General features: G+C 39.7%; 1 protein-coding gene across 1 annotated transcript in view; it reads left to right on the forward strand.

Annotated features, from left to right (window-relative positions):
* The window catches only part of ZCCHC24 (zinc finger CCHC-type containing 24), a 103,637-nt gene that overhangs the window by 69,056 nt on the left and 14,353 nt on the right, over positions 1 to 20,228 (forward strand). The window lies entirely within an intron of this gene.

Consider the following 20,228-nt stretch of genomic DNA (forward strand, 5'->3'; position numbering starts at 1 on the left):
ATTAAAGGTGCTCAGGAATTAAGGATGACCACAAACATCAATGTGTACAAGGCATGCACATTCTGCACTTGGTTTCAAGTAAATGCATAGTGAAGTACATACATTTACAATATATTTTAAAATGAAAAATCCTGTCTAAAACAAAATTTCCACTGAAGAAGCATAGAAGAAATTGTTAAATGATGATAGGTCATAACATACTGTGTGGAAGTGCTTTGGTCCCAATGCTGAGATAACAGATTTGATAGGATACTTTCTTCCAGTTTTTGTATATCTGTTGGATGTATAACTTCTTGCTGTCTTTTAATCAGCACTTACTGGGGAACACTTGAGTTCCTGTGGTCTTTTAATATGTATTAGTGATATGATTAATAAGGGTTAATGTCAGCCTTTGATCCCCGTTTGGAGCAACTTCTTTTTCAATCAGCCATGAACACTGCAGCCCTTTTTTTTGGCCAAGTCTGGAAAAATGATTGCTATTGATGTTGTAAGAGAGATAAAAAGGCAAAATTTCAAGTTCCCTACTAGGAACAAAGCTATAATCTACATTCATTTTAGGTTTGAAATTCAGAAGAATTCAAAGCCAATGTGCAATATTTTCCCATCTACTAGATTTTCTACACTCAGCTGGGATCTTCTGTTCAATGTTAAATGGAACTAGTAAATGATTAATTGAAAACAGTTCACTGGTGCAATTTTGAGTTCAAGAATCATTTGCAAGTCTACACAGTCAAATTTCTAAGAGTTTTTCATTAATTGTTACAATTTGTGCGTCTGTTTCTACAATAGGTTTAAAAAAACAGGTCTGTAAGCTGCATTTCCTGCAACTACTTAAAGAGCAGTCCTACATATCACCACTTATGACAGATCACATGGGCTATAAAGTATAATTCTGCCTCGTGAGGTTGAGTTATTACTAACCACTGAGCCCCACAGAGAGAAGTCTGCTTATCATAATGCAACTAAAAGGAGCAAGCAGTCAGGGTGGAGAGAAATAACTGCAGGAAAAAAAAGTGTTGTGTAGTGATAACACACAAAACACTGTTGTTAGTCACTGTTCTCCACAGAAAAACATTTTACACTTGTACATTCTCTTCTTTTGAAATCTTTAAACATTAAGATCCTGAAGAAACAGAATTGCCGGGGTTAGAAGGAACCCCAAGAGATCATCGAGTCCACACCTCTGCTAGAGCAGGTACCCTATAATAGGTTGCACAAGTAGGCATTCAGATAGGTCTTGAATATCTCCATAGAAGGAGACTCCACAACCTCTCTGGGCAATGTGTTACAATGCTCTGTCACTCTTACCACAAAGAAGTTCTTCATGTTTGTATGGAACTTTCTGTGTTCAAGTTTTAGGCCATTAGTCCTTGCTACGCACCACCAAGAAGAGCCTGGCCTCATCCGTTTGCCTCCCACCTCCCTTTATATATTTACAAACACCCATCAGATCTCCCCTCAGTCTCCTTTTCCCTGGACTGAACAGACCCATGTTATTCAGTCTTTCCTCATAGGCGAGATGCTCCAGACCCTGTCTTTTTTGAACTGGGGAGCTCAGAAAAAGAAGAAAAAAGAGTAAGAAAGAGGATGAATGTCATAGCAGGGAAAAAAAGAAAGAGTAGAGAATTCTGTTAATTAATTACTAATAAGTGTGGACTATCTGATGGCCATTTCAACTTATTCACTCTCCTGTTTCTTGAAAGAGAGCTGATCAAGAAATATGCACATATAGGCAAGGTGGAAAACACTGATTTTATTGCTCTCACTGTTCCACTAAGAGGAGATAGGGCACCCAATCCATACCTGTCTTTAATGCTCATCAGCAATTTGGACCTTCTCTTCCTCAGTATAAAACATATGAACTTTTATATTTTCATTCATCTGACTAAATTTCCACTGTCTATAGTACTTTTCCATCAGATACATGGTCTACAACGCAGACTTTCAGAATATTCCTTCCGAAATCAGATTGTTAGCAGAAATTGCAGTGTGTGCAGGAAGAACAACAGAAACAAAGGAATTGGAGAAATTATATGTAATATGGGAGAAAAGAGTGTTCAGGTCACTGCTTCTGTAGTCAGGGACGAGAACTGATAGGGATTAAGGGCCTTGATTTAGCAGGTGCCACCTGAACAACCTTTCCTTAACCTGGGTTCAGGCAGCTGGTTTGTTTTCTGTAACATTTACATGACCAATAGTTTGGAGTGCAGAAAGCAAATGTGCTTGGGAAAGTTGATCTTCACACTGGCCAAAAGGGTAACAGGCTCTTTCCTCCAATTATGTGCCGTGCCATGGTACTGCACTGCCCAGGAATCTCAGGGACACCACAGAAAGTCAGTGCACATGGGGTGCTCAATGTTTCTGCAAACTACCTTGCTTTCAGTAGACAGGTCTGTTCAGCTGTCATCATTTAAGAGAGTGAATATATCCTTTGCTTATGAAAATATTAATCTCTACCCAAATGGCAAGAAGATAATTATCGTATTCAAATCAGTGCAAAACTCTGTGCTCCAGGGATTTTTATTTATTTGGTTAAATACGTTTGTGAAGAATTACTCTCTATATCCTGGACAGAAAAAAAGTAATTCCCCACCCTTTATTTACATGCCCTTTTTCTGGGAAGGTTCAGCTCTTCCCTTTTGTCCTTCCTATCCACCAGAGCATACAGCAATGACCTCTCCCAGCTGCGGGAGCACCGCGCTCCCCACCCTCCCAGCCCTGCTCCCGCCAGCTGTTCCGTGCACGACTTGGGCGCTGCTGGCTGCAGCCCAGGCATCTCTAGCACTGCTTCCAGGGGACATTTGGAACTGCCCCCTAAAAACCTCTTGCTGCCTGGCAGGAGCCTCATGTGCCATTTTAATTCTGTTCTTTATTAATCCATAGCAGAGGGCACTACTTTTTGCTTTTAGTTAAACACCCGTACTATAACCCACTTTAGTTGAGCTAATTACTTGAGGAGAGAAAAAGGGTGGGGGTTGCAAATCCTAAACCGGCTCCACTCAGCAGTTCTGGCTGAAAGCAATGTCTTCTTCAAGTTTACAAAACTGGCTATGCTTAACAGCACTGCTGCACATTTTCAGAACAGTTCCCCTTATACAATGTTGAATGCATCCTTCAAAGTCCTCCAAGAACTTCCAGTGAATATGACCAAAGATAGCATTTTCCGGAGAAGCATCCTATGCAAAGAGCTGCAAAATTATGCAAGTTATGCACACATTGTCTTGGAAAGACCACACAGCTTTTCTAACAGTCCTCAAGGCCTACAATGGCCCTCAGCCAGCCGAGCAGAACCTGCACGCATCTGCACCCTAAGCAGCATACAAACCAGCAGCACCAGGGCAACAGCACCCACTCCTGCAACATGTGTGCATACCCGATGATGCAACAGGACCTGAACCCTAGTCAGACATATCTGCAAGTTATCCCAATGACAGATGGATGTAGGTATCAGACATCAGCTCTCCTAGCCCTCCATCTTCTGCTGCCTTACACACCACACATGACAATGTCCAGCATGCTGAGCCTATCTGCACCCGCCGCTTTAAAATCCCAACTAATTGTTTTAAATACCTCCTTCTCTTTGATTAAAGACCTGTTAAATACACATCCACCTACACACTCAGATGGCTGCAAATAGTTGCAGCTTTTCCACAGACACGCATGAATTGTGGCATTAGAAGAAACTCCGTTGTTTGCAGGCACCGTGAAACAAAGCAGCTCAGTTTAAATTTGGAGATCAAACAAAGGCATAAAACATTTCTGCAGCTGTTCTCCTGCCCTGGAATTTGTTGCGCATATCTCCTTTTTCAGAACATTTATTTGTTTCACGGTGCCTTCAAAAACATATTGTCATCAGGACCTTCTTGCCAAGTACCACTCCAAGCTGGTTATTCACCACTGCCCCTTTCCCAAGTAAAACAGCGCACTTCTAAAACTCTTCTCACAGTTACTGGCTGCAAGTTACATGCTCACTTTTTCAGGCCAATCTGTGAGGTAATCAGCTGATCTCAATTTCCTCTATATGGAGCAATGAAACATCTGTTTCATAAGAGAACTGAAAGATAGTCCTTGTGTGGTTACAGCTTTCTTGCATCAAAGTTTTTTTTGTTTGTTTGTTTTTGGTGTTTTGATTTGTTTTGTTTTTTGTTTTTCCTTAAGCCACTTCTGGCTTGACAAGTTTAGTTGCAAACGATAACTAATCTGGCAATAACAGCAAGGTGGAACAGATATAAATTAACTGGGGGACAATTCTGGCTTAGACACCCATTTACAGACATGTTTAGGTTAGTTATTTTGGACTTCCCTACCCACTACTACTTACAGAAAATACATGTTTTAAGCTTTACATGTTTATGTAATAGAAGAGTGTGTTAAATAACCTGGATAAGTCCTGTGAAAAACTATAAGACAGGCATAATAAGTTCCACCTACTCTCGGTTAACACACATTGACCCTCGAATGCTGCATAAGCTATTGGATCATAAACTTAAAGAGAACAACAAGGACTCACTGTGCTTAGTTGCCCTGGGATGTTTTCACATATTTGCAGTAAGGAAAATATTATGGCTTTATTATCAATGACAGCAAATGAAGTAAACTCTGTAGGTTGCTCAGAAGTTTTAGTGCATTTAGGCTTGCTATTCCCATAGTGATTTCACCCATTTCACAATAAATGAAGCACAGAAAAAGCAAGGAATTAATACAACATATATAGACTTGCAACAATTCTTGCATGATAACTGGTATTGCTTAGAATACAGTTTCTCCTCCAACATCAGCTTTGTCAACTCATAAGTGGTCACCTGAGCCACAATGCCACCATCTCTGAGTCTCCTCTGTCAGTTTTCATTTGCTCTCTGAAAGTTATATGAAGCTATCTAAGTAAAGTTTCTCTCAGGATCTACCCAGCAATAGTGTCGTATCAGATTGAATTGCACCATTCACCATGTTAAGGAAAATTCCCTACGCTTGCAGAATGAACTGTACGCATTGTGTTAAGTGTAAACAGTATACTCTTCCTCTTGCTGTTTGTGCATGGAAGCTAAATGCGTGATGAAAACATCCTTATCTTTCTATATCCTTTTCTTATTACTGCTAATCTTTTATATTTACAATAACTATGAATTATGATAACGCTGTCTCAGCTTCTCAAATTGATTCAAATCTCACTGTGATTAACACAATAGCTATTAGAAACAGCTTATCTTCCTGAAGATCGTAGATACTGAGTATACGTCAGTGGTGTTTTTTTTTTTTTAGATAAACGATTTCTTATCATGAAGAACAGGCAAAATGCAAAGTACTAATTAGTACTGCTCTCGATCCCAGAGGTAGCTGCATTTTCATACCAATAGATTTACTCTGTATAATTTGTTGAGTGCTTTGGAATTGGAGCAAGTGGCAAACCACACAGGCTGTTACTAATGCCCCACAAAACTCATTTAGCTTCCACGTAAAACACAATACATCTGCAGCAAGGTATGACGGCACCTTAACACAGCCTCATTAGAGTACAAAGACGAAAGATAGGATTATCTGAAACTATTAAACCTTCCCAGGTCTCCACTGCAGCAGTATTTGTGACAAGAATACCCCATGGTTAACTGTCTCTGCATACGGTGCTGCTTAGAGTGATTTTTAAGTGAGCTCAATGTTCACTCTCAGCTTGTAGGTAACACAACGTTTATAAAATCATTGGATCTATTTTCAATAATGTGAAATATTCTTAAAAACACACTGATATCTTTAGCTACCTATTTACATTCAACAAGTGCCAAAGAGCCAGTGCTATTTGTGAGAAGTCTGCTAACTGTTTGAGAGCAAAGTGTAAAATAGGGCTAGAGGCCTTCTTTAGGCATTAAGTTAACATATTTGTTTCCAGGGCAATTTCTACTGACCCTCACCATCCCACAGCAATTACTAGGATGTTCAGGAGTGGCAGCTTGAGCTCTAACAACAGTACCAATGAGAGGTCTCAAGATAAAGTAAGGAAAGTCTGTTCTTTCTGCTGCTGTCTACCAGCAAGGGCCATGTATTGCTGGGTGTTGGACAGGAGATTGAAGTCCCTGATATTAGAATAACTGCATATATGTATAAACAAGCATGTAGGTAAAATCCCTTTCTTATAGGTTTAATTCCGCAAAGCATGAAGGAACACAGCTAAACAGCTGGGCTCTATGATTAAAGATGCAGCTAAAAAACAAAATCCATAAAATAAAACCTAAACAGTAAAACCTGAGTTTGCCCTGTGACCGCAGATGAAGACATAGCCAGTGCAAGGCAGTCTGTCAAACCTCAGGACAAATGGAGCTCCAGTGGAGCTCAAAGTTTGACAGAACTATTTCTTTCCCCCTGAAGGGTTTTTTCCTGACCCCCTTTTGCCTGTCTCTCGGCTAAATGAATGCTCTCATTGTTCCCATCAACTTGACAAATTCCAGCGCTAGAGAATAATGAGAAAGGAGATTATTCTGGCCAGAGCTGGCCAGGAGACAGTGCAGAAAGGGAGGCTGCATGATGAGGCCACAGAGGAAAGCAAATACAAGACCCGTGTGTGTGGAGACGTGCGGCCTACCCCGCCAAGTCCTCGTACCATGGCACACCTGTCAGCCCGACTGCTTCTTCCTGAGCCCATCTCCTTGTGTCCCAGTGCACAAAGGGACAGCTGCACTGGGGATCACGGAGCGAGGAGCCCGTGTGCTGGCTCAGCCCGAGGCACCGGAAAGGGGCACTTGCCTCTGCTTTTGTCACATTTTAAAATCAAGGGTTTGTTTTGAGTCTGCGAAAGATAATGAGCCTCTCTTTGCTAGACACACACTGGACTGAACGTCCCACTGCAATGCACAGAGAGGATAAAATTAACTGGTCCTTGGAAAGACTGGGAAAAATAAATAAATCAAGGGACTAGAAAACATTTGTGGCTGTGCCAATATCTGTGCAAACATCTGAATCTGTGACTTACCAAAACAGCACAGCTTTCATGACACTCCTTGGCTGGGGAAGAAAACACCCTTAGATTCAGAGACCTTATAGTAAGACAGGTGGGATGCACTTGTTGCTATTCATCTTCTATTTTTGTCATTCCAAAATGTTTTAGGCTTTTTTTCCCCTTTCTATCACTAACTGCTGAAATAATTTTATGTAACAGAGAGAAATACCTTAATATGAAAAATAAAATAAAATACTAGTAATGTTTCTCAATGCTTTGGAATTTTTCTTCCCCTCCAAGATCTTCCCCTTTATTCTAAGACTGGTATTTTTCTATGGAAACAGTATCAGGGTGAAATAAAGGAGAAAATGTAGCAAAAAGGAGAAAGAACTGTCTGTCTCCCCTCCACACATCTTCATCCCACCTCTCCAGTGGTCTTCCAGGACAAATGCTATGGCAAACATTTTATACCAGATTCCTCTTGCACAATACCCTTTCAAAAGTGAATAGTTTCTTAGACTTGAGCAAACAATAGAGAGAGACAGTACCAAGTACAGATGTTTTGCAGTGGCCTGTTTACTGTCTGTGTTGGGAAGACTGCTTTACACTTTAGAGAATTTGAAGATAGCCTAGGTAACAGATGTGGTCTCATGAAAGTACTGATCACAGGACTAAGCCTTTTCATGCTTTCTGTGCCCTACAGTCCTTTTAGTGGATCCTCTCCAAGATTTTTATTAGAGCATGTATTAATCCTTTTTATTGTTTGATAATGAGCTTTTCACTTTACTTGCCTGTGGGTATTAAAACTGTCTGCTCAGATATTCTGAACAGGGCAATGTGGATAATCTTTAAAATAGAACTAGAACCTTAGGAAAAAAACACTCCTAGAACATGAAGGGAAGAACACTGCAACTGTTCTTCACCTGTGCTTTCTGGCACATTGAATTCACTACTAAAAGATATATCCAGTGCTGTGATGCATTGCTTTTTTTTTTTTTCTTGAATAAATTGTATTTACTTGCTAGGAGCTAGGGTAAGATTTACTTCTGGATCTGAAAAGATGAAAAGTCCATGACAGTTATGGTTGTCAAAATCTGGAATGTGCAGAAAGTCTAGCCCACAATTACTCCTTTAGGATTTGGGATGGCCTCAGAACATTGCTTAACTTCAGGATGACACAAATTGCGCTATGGTGAAGGCATTTGCTTTGAACAGCGCTATCTTTCCTTTTCTCTTCTGCTAATCTGTTATCTAAAGGCACTGCTGAACTACAGAAGTGAGTCTAAAGGGAGGGGGGAAATAGATCAGGAATAACAGACGCACCAAATCCACTTACTTTCAAAGACATTACTCTGCACAGTTAGCAACAAGCCAGCCACAGCAAAATCAGCACCAGTTAGGTTTACTGCCCCACACCTGAATCAGTCAAAATATAAAATATAGTGGAGTATCTACTGGGCTTGGGAGTATGGCACAAGGAAGTATAGTTTTTAAATTAGACTGTGTAGTGAATTCTTACTTTTACCGATGCTGTCTGCTTTAAATAAGGATGAAGAGTAAAAAGATACAGTCAGGGATCTGTTCTTTTTTGTTGACCAAAATAACAAACTTTTTTTCCCTCTCCATTCTGAAGCTCTAACATGGAGATGGAAACAAAGATTAGATCTTACTTTACATATCATATTCTGAGGACATGAGAATTTCAAATAGATACATTCTGCTGCTGATCACCAATGTTCTAAATAGCAACAAAAATAACTAATTTATTCTCATCTAATGCATAGCAATCGAGGGAGGAACATTCTGTGCATGCATAGTGAAATAACTTGTGCTGCTCCTTACCAGCTTTACGTCTGATATACATTACTTGTAGAATAAAACAGCACCTGCGTTGAGAGTGACACCGCAATGCTAAGAGAAGGTATAATTATTTTGGAAGGCCCGTTCACCTCCCAGCCCATCTCCTGATGCTGTTTGAGGTCGGTGCTAGCAACACATATGGGGTATAACCAACATCACTGCCAATATTAGAGTGATTCAGCATTGGATTCCTATGGTGACAACTACTTCTCTGTACTCAGACAGGAAAGCAATGACTTTCAGGAAGTGAGATTTTAGGTACTCGTGATAAGGAAATGCTCCTCACGACTGTCTGACAATAAAACATTTAAATATACGAAAAAGCATACAGTGTAGAAATACAAGGCTGTAAAAGGTAGAATAGTTCTGCTTTTTAAAGAAGGTATAAGCAAAGAGCTAGTGAATGTAAAAAAGCATAACAGAGATTTCATCTACTTGTATTAAAGGAAATAGGGATGAAAACCCCATCAGTTACTGTTTTGTTTCACTATTCTGACTACCTTCTGGTTAGAACAACTTTTCCAAATGAAGTATTTAATAGCAACAGTTACCTTATTCTCAAAGTTCTTGAAACACAGTTGGAGCTACACTCAGAATTCTAACAGTATACATATTGATTGTGGGCCATTCTTCCTCACTTTCAAGGTTACTCATATTTATGCATGTGACTAGGTCAGATATTGCAGAGGGAAGTGATTTGCCCCAGCTCCTGCCCATAAAACTTTTACTAAAATGCTCACAGTTCTTGTAAATCTACTAACATCAACTATGACCATCACAGAACAGTTAACAGCGTTCATCAGCAGTCAGTGCAGTTTGGTAGCACAGCACATATTATTTCTGTTTTGGATGATTGAAGCTAGTTTTGCACATAGTGGAAAAATCAATGAAGGAGTACAGTGGAAAATGCAAATATAACTGCAGAAACAGGATGGACTGGGAAGGGTAGAAGAAATAAAGAGATGCAGATTTGTATGGTATAATTACAATCTTTACACCAAAGAATGTTGTCCTGAGGATCATCTAAAGCGTAGGTGTATATGCCTTTAAGTTTTCTCTGCAAACTATTATGATTGAAACTGAGACTTATCCAATTCCTTTGAGTTAGGGTAAAATCCTGGTCTGTCATAACAGAGAGACTGAGCCTACAATAGAAGAAAACACAAGCAAAGACTTCCTCCCATGTGGCTGCATGTGTGCAGAGTCCAAAGCAAATGAGAAAGCAAGTGAGGCACCCAAGTGATGTCATGCACACAAAGTAGGTCAGGTAGCAGGGATTTGTGGGATCTTGAGGTGTACAGATTTCCACATGGACTCTGCAGGCAGAAGAGATGGGTTGCTAAAACTTCGTTCTGTGCAACATGCTCATGTAATTGGGCAGAATATTTCTAAAGTAAAGACATTGCAACAAGAGAGAAAAATCTATTTCACATTATTTATTAAGCATAGTAAACATTTATGCAGTTCAGACATCAGCAGCTGAAATCTTGTTTCACATTCGGGCACTCATAGTCTTTTTCCAGACTCAAGAAGTATGCTGTAATTTAAAGCAGGCCAACAGATTCAACTGGTGTTTCTGCATGTCATCTTAGGGATGACAGTATGGTGGGGAGGGATGGGGGCTGAGGTGGAGAAAGGGAGGGTTGTTGCTCATCTGGTCTTTATTTCCTTTCCCTGTTTCTTAATATTTCAAGCAAAAGGCCCATTCCAGCTACAAGCAATGACACTCTTGTTATGGTATTTCATCTTGGAGAAGGGCAGGCCACAGCCGGCTCAGCATGTTAGCGTCCTGGGAGCCTCCACCGCACTGCTTTAGGGTGGGGAGGTTAGATGTGGTGCAGACCATTTTTTTTAATTGCAATGGGAAGATTTCTAAAAATGTTACATATTTTATCTTTTGCATGAAGAATTGCCTAGCTAGAAATCCTTGCAGTAACTTGCCTTACCTTCTGCCATGTAGTTATTGTTTACTTTTTAAAAAGTGTTGCATCAGAGGAGATGTCACCTGCAGTTAACAAAAAATGTCATTTCTGACTACGTTAACCAAGCTGGTTGTAAGGAAAACAAAATAGATGAAAGAGAAAACATCTGTTGAGCAGAACTTTTTAAAAAATTGGCTCAGGATGTGAGGTCAGGTTCAGTGGTAACATGCCTATGTCAATCCTTGCCCTAAACCCAAACTGAAAATAGTGTAACTCAGATTTCTCTTCATTGATGTAGCAACAAACATTAATTATTCTCATACAGCATGAACTATGCTAGTACTGTCCGTACTTTAGATGAAGAATTGAAGCACAAAGATCAAGTAACTTGCCTGCAAACTTGCAAAGAGCCTGTAGTCAAGCCAGAAATCAAACTCAGACTTACAGAGACCCAGGCTTGTGCCTTAACCACAAGGCTACATTCTTTTCCTCGTGACTCCAGCTCTCCCGTTGGATTTTTCTTACTTCATCTACACCCATTCCTATGTAGGTACAGAATATACCATGAGCCAGGTCCCAAATCCTTCAGGATTTGGTGGGTAGTTAAAGAGTCTGTCCCTTTCAGAACAGTAGGAAGGAAGAAGGCAGAGTTCTTCCAGAAACATCCTTTCCACTGACACTTGTCCTTATCATCTTAACAATATTTCCTCTGCTTTCCAAGAGTTGTTTTGAAGAGATAAAAACTTTACAGGAGCAAAAGCATTTCTAATTCAGACTAATAAAAAAATCTATCATTGTTATGATTCATACACATATGTAGGGAACAAGGAAAGACAAGAGTGTTATCAGTCCAGAGGGTGCAACAAGTAGCGTAAAGACAAACCACAGCAAAGTAAGCAGCTTCCTGAGTGTTAAAACCACTAGTCTCATTTTATAGAGCATTGTTCAAGAGCACTGAATTAAAATATTCTCTGCTTCTCCTTCTTCTCTTTGTCCCATGTATTCTCCCAGTGTAATACCTTCCCCTTCAACTCCAGCCCACCTGCAGGGAGCAGAGTGCTCATCCTTCTGCCACCGCCCAGTACAGTGATTATTTGGGAAATTGAATAGAAACTCAATATGCTTATTTAAAATTTCTCTAAAGGATACTTCATCATCTGTCACATCAGATTCACCTTTATTGCGGGCTACAAATTTGTTAGAAGTAAAACAGGTAATGTTTTGGGATGATATAGTTTTGTTTGGAAACTGGAAAAATAAGTTTGTGTTATTTTTAGATTTATGAATGATGGCAAACCTTCTAGTTGAAATAAATTCATTATTTATTCTAATTCCATAATGTATTGTAATTAATGCCATCTGAGTTCTACAAATCATTCTGCCTCACAGGAAAAAGCAGTCGTCTCTCCTAACATCCCTGGAGATCAGCTAACTTTGTTGCTAATGAGCCAGCAAAAGGTTGCAGTTTTCCAAGATGAGGTTACCTCTTAAAATCTCTGTGGTAGTAAAGCCCCTCCCAAGTACTTTGCAGACCAACAGAGGAAAGCCACAACGCTTCCAGATTTACAAAATAAAGGCACCCAAAGATGTGGATAGTCACACAGCAATATTTTACAGTTGTAACAGCAGAGGATACTACCTCTCATCAACACCTGCAGTTCTCTTAATTACTAAAATAGGTCCATCTGCACTCTGTGTGAATTCACACCGAAGCTACATTAAACCACTCTACTATAAGATTAGTCTACAGTTACTTCATAAAGAATAAGGACTAAATACGTTTGCCAAGGAACTAAACAGGGGAGTTGCCAAGTATGCAATTAGGAGTCCTGTGCAGCTTTCACAAACAGTACAGAGAGTAAAGGTAACATTCATTCTGCAAGCAGTTTTATGTAAAAAAGTCTCATTCTCAGCTGAAGTATGAAACAGGAAGTAGCTCAATATGGTCACCACATAATTGGGAAAATGCCCTGTTCAGATTCTGTTTTGAAAATTTTCTTCTACCAAGTAGAGCACACTAATCTAGCCTTAATAGAGTCTGCTCACCCATTTTCTTTAGCTAGACAATTAATATCACTACAAGACCTAAAGGAGAGCTACAGCTGCATAGCAACTGCATAATTCAGTCCAAATATTCTCTTCAGGCAAAGGCCTTGCACAAGCACACTTCAGAACGCTTACAAAGCATAAAGCTTCCTCATTTTGAGCAGGGCTTCAAAAGGACCTACCTTAAATTAAAAAAATTACCTCCAGTGACATCAGCCTTCCTCTCTGTCTTGCCTCTGGAAGGATCCCACAACCTATGAGGAGAAGAAAAGGGGCTACTATGGCTACTTCACTGCTTTTTAAAGGACAGAAGATAGTCATCTCTAGAAATGTCAGCTCATCATTAGAGCAGTGCCTCAGCTGTGCCACATTAGCTTTGGGAGAAATCCAAAACCCACATGAAGCTATCCAAGGTGGATCAATTAAGCAGTTTCTACAAGAATAAAAATACAAGTCCTGGCCTTAGCTTAGAAAAAGTAAATCTTGATTACAGCAAGGGTGTGACTCTTACTGCTCCAAAATTCTGATTTCAACTACTGAAAAAAAAGTTAGGATATTTAACATAGCATGTTAGCAGAAGAAAAGGGAAGGGAGGAAGTGAGGAGCAGGAGGGTATTGCTGTTGTATGTTTTCAAGCAACAGAGGAAGAGAGACAAAAGAATCCACGCATCAGGAAACTATTAAAATGAATACATTCCTAGTTTCTTCATAATTAATTCAACATGGCCAATTTTGTATCAGAGAAGGGGAAAGAGAGATTTCAACCACTTCCTTTTATCTCAAGCTGTTTGGAAGAATACAATCTTGTAACACTGAAAAATAGTGCCTCATTGCATCCCAGCATGCGAGTGCAATTTTAACTCTTCACATGCCTGATTCAATATGCAAATTCAATTTTCTATATTAACATACATACAAGACTTAAATTATAAAGCAGAGACTCAGCTTCAATTAGGCACTATTGATTTCCATTTTCTAACCCCAGTCCTCAGCCTTTTTTAATTCTTACTTTTTATTTCATTGATACATTGAAAAAAAAATAACTAATTTTCACAAAAGTTGATACTATTCCCTATGAGAATTCTTTCCAGTATGTTTGCTTCCTTGTGCATGTTAATATTTGGTTCACATTTTGTCTGTTATCTTCACACACATAAGATTCCAGAGATCTATTCTTTCTCTATTCTTGAAATTCTAGGATCTGAGTTAGTTATGCAATACTTTCAATAGTAGATTCACTAAGCAGCTATTTATATGCTCAAGTAATTCCATTGTTTTCTAGGTCCTAAGGGAACAAATGTATTAAAGCTGTGATTGGCTGCAAGTACAGATAGTTTTAGAGATCTTTCACGGTAATTTAACAAGCAAAGAGTAGCATGCACAGGTAAAATAAGTCCTGGAAGTACTGTTAACAGTGATAATTACTTGCAGCCTTCCTCAGTGGAAGACTGGAGTAGGGTTAGTTGAGATCCACAGCTCTTAAACTTTACCAAATACATTGGACACATCACAATTGCCTGTTCCTCTGTATATAATACATTATACAGCTGAGTTTCAAATTCTAAAGCATATAAAATTCATGTGAATATTTAGCAAGAAAATTCTGTAGTAAGTTAGAATTATGAATGCAATGGGAGATTTATTTTTTAAGACTCCACAAAGAGGATTCATCAAGATGTGACATTTATGTGCAATAACTATGAACCCTAAAGTTCTTCTATTAAAAAAATTGAGCAAAAGTATTGTACTGTTTGCATATTATGTTATAGAAGCACCTAGATATGCTCCAGTACCATATGTAGTACAAGGGCTGCTCCAAAGATAATGCCTTCTATTTTATGATGTTGGCCCACAGTATCAGAGGCAGATCTCAGTGATATGGTAGTAGAGGCTGAACCTCCCCATCAATATTCCATTACATTTTATTGCCATGTGACAGCAGAGGGGCAGTGTGATAGAATGGCATCTGACATGGAAGTGCGTATGAAGCAAAGCTGTGTTACTGAATTCCTCCATGCAGAAAAAAATGGCACCTATTGACATACATTGTGCTTGCTGAATAGTGGATGTGAGAACAGCAAGGTGGTGGGTGGTGCATTTCAGCAGTGGCAACAGTGACAGTGGGTCATCTCTGCTGGTACATATTTTTCTGAGCGTGACATGGAGACTCTTGTTCATTTCTGGCATAAAATGCTTAGCTAATGATAGTGACTATGCTGAAAAATAGTATTTTGTAGCTGAGAATTTGTTCTATCAAAAAGTGTTACTGTGCTCTTTGTATCTGTTGTACTTCCATGGAAATAAATAGGAGGCATTACTTCCAGAGCAGCCTACATACAAAGTGATTACATGACGTCGCAAAAAGTGCAGAGAGTTGGGGAACTTTAAGATGTCTTCTCCACCCCACCAAGGAAGTGCTGAGGCACACAGTGAGTACATGACTGAAATCCACATTATCATGTCCTCAGATGTTTGGTAATTGACAGATCAGATAAGTAACTATTTTTTGGCAGTTCTGCTGGTATTGCGCTTCAAAGTGACATAAAGAAAAAAGTATTATGCATCTTCAGCCCAAGGATGGTTCCAATAATCAGCTCAATTTTGTAACAGAAGAAAGGATTTGTCCAAAAGCATGGCTAATATTCTCAAAAATCTGCATGACCGGATTTTGATTTAAACGTTTGCCAAGCTGGCTTCTTGGATTTTTAAATGTTGATTGGCATGTCCATGACAATCACGCCTATTGCTTTAATCATTAATGTGTGTGTTATTAGTAACACATAGTGCCAAATACTACCCTTGTATTATCATTGTGGGAATGAGGTCAAAGTTGGTGATATATTGACAACACTGATTTTCCAAAGCTACCAGAAGACACATACTCATATATGAAAATGACAAACATAAAATCGGTCTCCTGCCATTTCAAAATATACATGTGAAAAGTTCATCAACACAGCTTAATCAATATACTCCTAAATGTTTCCCCCAAAAAGTAAGGCTTAGAGGATGAAAATGTTTGTAGTAGGATACTTGTTCAAGTCAAATAAAAATGAATATTATTTTTGTCTGTGCGCTATACAAACTTGTGTCTTTTAATGCTCTATTCCTGGAGAACTGCACTTCATTCTGAACTTCACCCTGACAGAAAGACACTGACTGCATGGAACTACATCCTAGAAAAACACCATTAATGAAGAGGGAATATTGCCAGAAAAGATGATCAAAATAGCTAAATATGTCTTTCTCAGCTGGCGGAGACACAGTCTGGAGAGGAGAAGGTGTTAGGTATGTGAGGAGTCTAAATGATTCTAGAATGTACCAGAACCTAAAAAGCAGAGGACGGAGATTATGCTTAATAGAGATACAGGTATGCAGATGAAATAAAGAAAGGAGAAATGTTGAGTATACACAGTAAGCTGTGAAAATATTTTCTACGAAAGTGACAGAATAGACCACTAGCAAGAGCACAGTATTTGGTGACCCTTGGAGCAACAAACAGGCAAACACATAGCCTGAACAGTCTGGTCTTTCTAATTTTGTGTTTCTTTAGGTCAGGCATCAGCAGCTCATCATCCGCTTTTCCCCAGCTCAGCACACTGACAGTGAGCAGGAAGGAGATAGTAAGCATACTGCCCTAGACAAGGAGTGACAAAAAAATCCTACTAATTTTATCAGATGACTGACTGTAATTGTTTTATTATAAGAAACCTCAGTACAAAGCCACCTCCTGCCTTGATTGGATTTTAAGAGCAAAACTGATGTGCACACAAGAGGAGATTTCAGATTAGTGATAACAACAGGTAAACTCTGACTGCAGCAAAGAAAGTGCCTGTTTCTATGAATGCAGTGGTATAAATAACTGATTCTTCCAGTGATGGCAGCAGCCATATAACAGCCTCCCAGCCAGAACACAATGTAACCCCAGGCCTTGCGACATGTCTAAGCCCCTAGGAAAATCCTAGGCAAAATACACACTAACCTCCTCTGTTATGTTACACAAACAAGTTTGCAAGTTTATTTTTCATTCATGTCTTGCTCAGATACGGTTTTGTTTGTCATAAATCCTTAGTTTGGATATCTGTTATATCTAGCAACTCCATAAAAGCTACTGTTCAGTTAATTGAATAAAAGCTTTTAATAGTAACGCTGTAATGAAGAGTCCCCCTTTAACCTGCCAGTTCTCATCATATCAATAATGCCCAAATTATACCAGGGACAAGAAGGTTGAAACAAAGAATTAATTTTGTTCCTGTATCCCCAAATCCTGTTCCTATATTAGTGCATACTAATTGAAGATGTAGCTACAACAATTGAATACCTCAGAAGTCTCCAGTGCCGCACATCAGCAATATCATACAGCAAAATGGATTACAGGCAGCAAGCAAAATAAGAGCAGCTATATCAGAACTCATTTCCTAAACACACAGTCTCTGCATCAGTCCAGGTTTCATGCTGAATTTCAAATTTGAATTATTGCAAAGGTCAGTAAAGACAAAGAAATAATGCTGATCATTCATTAGACAGATTAATTTTGTGTCATTTTGGCATTACTTCTGCTGAAGACTTCCATAGGTAATCAAATGTATCTTCATTCCTTACAAAGCCTACACATTCCTACACAAACATGAATAAGGCCAAAGTACTGAAGTGACTTTTCCAATGCTCTACAGGAGCAGAGGGCCAGGACACTCCGTATGTCAAATCAGTCATAATGCTTTCATTTTATGACTGAGCATTTGGGGTATCCTTTACCATAACGATTTTATGTTTCCCAGCATTGTTGGCAGAACAATGTAAAATATGAGCGTCTAGAAGTATTTTAGTAATGCTGTCTTCTAGTTTTGTTGACTTAAAATTGTCAGAAAGCTCATATTTCAAAATACAACTCAGCCCTCTCACTCCTGCAAATCACTTGGGAGAAGGCAGTGCATCAAGCTATTGTTTTCTGTTCTTGCTTTTCTGCTCTGTTGAAGCATCCTTATAAGCAGATACTTACAATGTTCTTCTAGGAAGGGGACCCACCTACCAGGGTCATGCTGACTTCATCGTCCTCCTGCGTTGTACATCTTTCAGCTGTGCGACACAAACCCAGGGGATGATATAGGGAAGAAGAGTATTAAACAAACCTCTCCATTTCACTTCGAAGGAAATCTCTGCAAGCTGTTGTTTATAATCAGTCTAGTTCTAAGCTGGACATATGGAGATTTTGTTTTGTTTTGTTGCTGACTCTGCAAACTGATACTTGGAGAGAACTGTCTGGAGAAAGCAGAGTCCTTTATTATGGCCATCACTGCCAAGTGATTTGGCAGATTACTCCATGAGATACACAATCCAATAGGTTATTTGTGAGAGCTCAGCTGGCCAGTTACCAACAGAAAGGCTCAACTTTAACAGTTTTAAAATCTTATTATAGCCAATTTGTGGTTTTGGCTTAAGAAAGGAGGAAGATGAAAAATAGAGGTAGTTGGGTGTCAGTAAAAGATGGAACATTGAAGTAATGTTCACTGCTGTGCCACAAAGGAAAAAAAAATCGCTGGCTTTATACATACGTTAAATCTCATTGAGGCACGCTCATGCACCAACTTTCAGATACATGCTTAGGTAAAGCTGCAAAGATGCTATCATTTGTTATAGCCTTCTGTCTGAAAGATTGAGGCAATGCATCTCTATCTAATGAGCCTAAGGACAAGACCCTTCCATTTTTCTGGCTGCTGTGGACAGAGGGCCTTTCACCAGAAAGTGTCACATCTCTTTTGTTTGGACCTGAAGGGTGAAGGGAGCTGGAGAGTTGCTTTCACTGCTTTCAGTGATTCCAAATGACATTTCTTGATAGAGAAAATGAGTTTGTTTGTTTGAGAAACCAAATTCCCTGTCAGGCATAGTCTGGGAAACTGAGGATATGAGAAAGAAAATAAAATCTGTTAGGGTGAAGTATAAACATCCATAAAACTGAATAGTGAAACACCTACAGAGAAGGTTGTAGTTTGCCAGCAAACTAATTAAAGTCACTGAATGAGGAGGAAGGTGTGACAGCACCCAAGTTAAAGTAAAAATAAATCAGAAGTTTAGGTAAGCAATTACAACAGGAAATTACCTCTGGAGCTCCCTCTCCTGCCTTCTTTTCCTGGTTCTGCTTCCCACTGACTGAGCAAGTCAGAGATGTGACTTCTAATCTGGCAAGCCTTCAATGCTGGTCCCTAGCTATATACATAGAGAACGTCGCAGACAAGCACCTCCAGTGCCCTGCAATGAGTTTGGGAGGGCACAGCATCTCTGTTCTGCCTCTGCAGCCAGCTGCCTCAGCTGCAGAAACCTGTCCTCTTCATCCTGCTCCAGGCAGCCTTCTCAGAGCTGCTCTGCCTGCAGAGTGTGGCTAGCTAACATATTGCCTGGGGAATCTGATGTTTTAACACTGTTTATGGTTGGCACAGCATACTGCAGTGGGAGTTTTATGTTCTAATACTGTTTATAAACATGCGTAGGACTTCTCAGACATGCTCTGTCTCCAAAGTCTATGCTATTGCTTTTGGAAATAACATGTTCAGTGACCTGTACTTTTTCTGAAAGGACTGCTGCTTAGTAGGGGTAATGAAGCTGCCTTCCCAGCTATGACCAGAGGAAGAGTTTAAGTACTGTGTCGCTGAAACTGAGAATTGGAAAGAACTCTCTTCCACTGTTCAATAGCATAGCCTCAGTCAAAACTACAAACAAAGAAATCCATGACACCTCAGGAGGAGGGGAAACATCTCACAATCATGGGAGCTCTCTGTACACAGGGCTCCTATTCAGTTCCATGAGAACTTGTAAATGAAGAGAGCATGTGGCTCCTTCTTACACTGACTTGAGCTGTGCAACAAATTCCTCAGAGGCAGTGCCAAATTAAGTGTCCTGAATCAGGACGGCTCCATAAATTGACATTTTCCTGCCCTACATTCAATTGCAATCTCCATCTTTATCAAGGAACACCATGGATTGGAGGATTAAACTCTGGGTGCCTGCCAGCACTCATTTAGGCATGAAAGTCCAAATGTTTCCCATTATACTGAGCACTTTTTTGTGCAGTGTAAATGCATGTCTTAGCATCAGCTTCATCTTCACTATGAGCCAGAACACTTACAGCAGCACATCAAGTCATGAAAAACTATTAGAAGCATTTGTCTTTTTGTGCTACCACATCTGATTTTTTGAAGAGTAACTATGCTGAGGAATAAGCGCACACACACACACACACACACACACACACACACACACACACACAAAAAAAAAAGCAGAAAATGTTGTTCACTGACACTGAAAAATAAAAATAAAAATAGGGCCAGCATGCTAGAGAAGGTTTCGGATGCCCCCTGCTTGTCTCCCATCTGCCAGGGTGCAGAATTCAGTGCTTGATGCTCTGTTCCCACGCGCATCATCGGAGGTAGTGCAGTGAACACCACCAGCCATGGGAGCTGGAGTCCCACTGTGCCTGCCAA

The sequence above is a fragment of the Meleagris gallopavo genome, chromosome 8, assembly GCF_000146605.3.
Source record: "Meleagris gallopavo isolate NT-WF06-2002-E0010 breed Aviagen turkey brand Nicholas breeding stock chromosome 8, Turkey_5.1, whole genome shotgun sequence".
NCBI lineage: Eukaryota > Metazoa > Chordata > Aves > Galliformes > Phasianidae > Meleagris > Meleagris gallopavo.